Source organism: Lissotriton vulgaris, chromosome 5 (genome assembly GCF_964263255.1).
Source record: "Lissotriton vulgaris chromosome 5, aLisVul1.2, whole genome shotgun sequence".
Lineage (NCBI taxonomy): Eukaryota > Metazoa > Chordata > Amphibia > Caudata > Salamandridae > Lissotriton > Lissotriton vulgaris.
In genome coordinates this window covers 183,844,855-183,849,589 of record NC_141693.1, presented here as the reverse complement: position 1 = coordinate 183,849,589, position 4,735 = coordinate 183,844,855, and positions in this window count along the sequence as shown.

Sequence of the window (4,735 nt, the reverse complement as noted above, 5' to 3'; positions counted from 1 at the left end):
TTGTTGTTGTTTCTTCTTATCTGGTAGCGCTTCTCGACATTTTGCTTGAGGAAGAACCGCGAAAGACGTCATTGACCTGCCTTGTGAGTTTCCACGATTGGTTAGCCTGGAGATCTTCCTGGAAAGCACTTCCACCTATCAGAAGGTCTTCTCATCACCATCCAAGGTCATAGCGTAACTTGTCATGGCTGAGCGGTCTCCGTTAGGTGGGTGCAGCAGTGTGCACTCTCTGGGATGCAGCACCATGCATGTAAGAAAGAGCTTTTTATGGGGCGCCTGCAGCAGCATGTGTGGAAGGGAGGTTTCCCTCATCGTGACGCTCATGCATGTACAGAAGGTCTCGTTTAAGGGGCTACAGCAAAATGTGTACTTTATTGGGCTGTCGCATGCATGTACGAAAGGTCTCCTCTATGATGGGGTGAAGAGCATGTGTGGAGTGAAGTTTTCCTGCATGGAGACAGTCACATGTATGTATGAAAGGCATCTATGGGGGGCTCCAACAGCATGTGTGTAATGATCTACTTCACAGGGAAGCTGCATCATGCATGAATGATATTTTATGGGGGCACAGCAGCATCCATTGGATCCAGTCTCCATTTTGTGTGGACATTAACATGCATGGGAGAGAGACTTCCACTCGGGGGGCGGGGGGGGGGTCAGTAGCAGACCACATAGAAGAGAGGTGCTCTGGTATATAGTGGACTACGTAGCACAATCAAGACACAGTCTTTGTTGGCACAATGAGCCAGGAGTCCCGCTCGGTGTAATATCATTTTTTAGGTGTTTAAATACTGTTTTAAAAAACTCAAATTAAAGATAAAAAATAACAGGACATACCTTCAAACTGGCTGGGACATGTAGCACAAGGCGTGTATAAATGCCTGGTTTACTCAATCTAAAATGATTATTTAGATGCCAGATCTAATCAGTAAATCACTCCAAGTCACAAACTATGGACCCACTTGCAATTAAGTCTTTCTTGTTCTGCATAGCACGTAGAGACACCCTATTCTGATCGATATTTCCAACCACAAAATCCTCACCTTGTGAATATCCCCAGATGCCAGAACGGATACGGAAAATGTAAAGCAGTGCTCCTCCATGCCGTCAGGTGGCACCATAGCCACTTATCAGAGGCGCACCTAGTGTCAAATTTCATGGGGGCAAAGAATTTTTTTTGCGGGGGCTGATTCTTCAAGCAAAAGGCAGAGTGGAGCTACAGGGGCCCTAAGAAGGGGTGAAAACCATCAAAGCCTCATTAACAAGCAAAAGGTCTTTAAAAGACCTGTGAAGTATTCGAGTGCGGCTGTGAGTGGGCCCGAAAAGCTGTCTCATCCCGGGCTGCCACACACGATGGGGAACTGAAGCCCTTTGAGTCCAATGGGCGTTGCGCGCCTGCCACTTACGCCATATGCGGCTTAGAAGGCGGTCGCTGCACAGGAGCTCTGTACTAGGTACACACACTGTTGGGAAGAGTACCGTTTATGCACTTGCATGACTGTCAGTACTCCCTTCAGCACACATTATGGCAGACTGCCCTGCCAAATACGATATTATGAATTAACGATATACATCACAATGCGCCAACTCGGATTGCACATTCAAGCTGAAGCCATCTTACTCATAATAAAAGCATTTTAAGTTAATTATGGAATGTACTTGCACTACCTTATAATGTCCTGCGGAGGCCTGTACTCATTTGGCCTAAACGCAACAAAGAAGTGCCAAGGACAGCCTAAAACTGCAGTTGAGTTGTGCAGTTTTCTTGGATTACTGTATGAACTACCTCAGGGTGTGTAACAGACTATTTGTATGTTATCATCCCTTTTTAAAAACTGCACAAGGGTGGTTATAATTATGAAAGAAGAATATTTTTATATTTTTAATTTACCTTATAAGCATAATACATTTGGTATGATTGAGACTAAAATGAGCACAAAGGTACTCAAGCTAAAACGTACTGGCTACATACTAAGAGAGATTAACAATAAATGATTGTAATTAAGTATGGTGTGCACATTTTGTTGCATTTCCAACAATGCTTATTATTATTGCAGACACAATTATCATAGGTTTTATTTTTCCTTTTTAGAGTCCATTTTTTATGATATTGTTCAGAGCTGAAGCCCACATTATTTGGTCTCTCCTTATAACTAATGTCTGTGCGACTCTCCATCAATTCCATTCCGCTCTGGATGTCATAAACTGAGCCGCATACAAGCATTACCCTTGCTCACTGATGTCAGTTCCTTTCTTTCCACACCTTCAGTAATGGATCCGAAGCTCTGCTCCTCTTTATTATTCATCTGTAAAGATAATTTTTTCCTTCCAAAGAATTTTCTAGTGTACGAGGAATTCACCCCCTAAGACTACAAGGTTTAAGCTTTGTAAGGACTGTCGCAAACAGATGTCTGCAGTAGATCTCGTTGAGGTGGGCCTTTGATGCTTGGGTTCTTTGCGTAACTCCAAGGCCTTTAATGACTGCATCCAGATCAAGAGGTGAAGCTCTATGTAGCAGAGCACCGAAAAGCTCCATGCAGATCCCACACGAAGTTGAGAGTGTGGACCCACTCCTGATCTGCCTCCCAAAGACATTCCCGAGTCCGAACTTCCTTACGGTCAAATTCTTCACACAAGTCAAAGAAGAAAAACAAAAAGTCCAAATGGAAATCGCACCCTTTCCACTACTCTTTGGAGAAGGAGCAAGGTTGTCTCTGTGCCTCCCGGTCTCACTTCCAATCCACTTAGGAGCCGATTGCATCTCTTATCCCGAAGCATCCCAAGTTTTCAGACCCATAGATGACCTTGCAGCCATTTGAAGCTTTTCAAAATGTCATGCTGCTCCTTTATGTCATCTCTCTGGTTCCCTCTGGTGTACCTACGGCTCCAATGATCCACACGGCCCTCCTGACAGGTTACCACCAGTGGGTTCGCCCTGGCTGCCATTTGAACCTTTGGGTTCAGTAGAAGTGTTGCGCTCACCGCTCAAATCCACACTACTTCCTCATTATTTGAAGTGGCACCATTTGCACTGGCTTTGGAAGAAGACCTGCAACCTATCGTTCTGTTGGACTCCAACCTGGCTTCCTTACAACCTTAACCTTGAAGTGCATATCCTACATTGAACCCATCAAACTCGGACATGATCCCATTGTCATGTGGCCACAAACATACCTTGTACTTGCTTGTTGGCTCAGACTCCGATTAGTACCAGACTTTTGGAGATAACAGTGGAGAGACGGGGAGGAACCTGCCCCTCCTTATCCTGCAGATGACTGTACATGGACTTACAGGAGGCCAGTGGACTGGACACTTCATCTAACACTGGGTTGGTTTCCGCACTGGGCCAGTAATAGAGGAGAGTACCTCCTTCTCCTCAGTTATCTGAAAGGCATTGAAGTTGCTTGAACTTCACTTCCCCACTATGAAGGTGAAAGCTGATGTCTTCATAGACCTCTTACAGCCCTGCCAGGCACTGAGCAAACCTCTTTTACCTTTCAATGAAACCTTTACTGACACTTAGGTACTTGGGCTAAGTCATTTTCTGGTCCAGAGTCAACCGACTATTCACCCACCCCCCATAAATCTGCTCCAGGTGACTCAGATGTTTTGATCCAGCATCTGACACCTGAAGATTTGGTGGTACATGCATCCAATACTAAAATAAACGTTAACGATTTTTTCACCATTCCCCCGATAGGCGAGTGGCTACTTTTGGCAAGCGTATGATCTAATCAGCCAGTTTTGCCATGAGGTCAGTTAATACAAGCTACCTACTCAGGCACTATACCCATATATTTTGGGGCATGGTGGTTGGGCTCTTACCTGCAGCCCCAGTGATTTTCACTAGCCCAAATCATTCAAGATGGTTGTGAAGCAGCCTGATATGTACTCCACTTGGTGCCTGAATACTGCAGATTGTCTGGGCAGGGGAATAGGAACTAACGTGGTGGTTTGGCACCAAGCTTGGATTAGGTTCACATGGTATCCAGGTGTACTTGAAGGATATGCCTTTCAGCGGCTTCCGCCTATGCAGCGAAGAGGCAGATTTGTCCCTGAAACATTTTAGAGAAAGCCAAGTCACAGTAAGTTCTTGGGGTCTCTCAGTTCCAGACTAACAATCCCTACAACAATATCCTCATTTTAGGGGATATGCCAGGGACCTGGCCTGTTCGCAACAGGCTTCCCAACTCTTTTCAGGTTGGGGCGATGGATCTGGCTGACAATGAGCTAGCCATCAGGTTCAGTGTTCCTCCCAATTTCCCTCCCTTCTGGCAACAACCGGAAAACCTTGTTAGTGTGCCATTAGTGGCAGACAGCCATCATTGGGATGGAAAATCAGTCTCTTTCTGCAGGTGTGGCAAAACATCACAACCACACCTTCAAATTGGCAGTGTCCGAGGAGAAGGCGTTGTCATCGAGGAGCTTTTGGACGAAGTGAGGGTGATGATTTCCATGATCAGACATAGGGCCCGATGTAGGTCGGTCGGTAACGGCCGAAAATCTGTATTTTCGGCCGTTACCGACCGGTATTCAAGAATTGGCATGTAGGGGCACAATTTTACAGAATCGGTAAATTTACCGATTCGGTAAATTTACCGATTCTGTAAAATACCGAATCGGTATTTACTGATTCGGTAAATCTCAGATGTAGGTGGGACTCTTCTGAGTCCCAAAGGCCCTACAAAATCGGTATTTTACCACACAATCCTATTGTGTGGTAAAATACCGAATT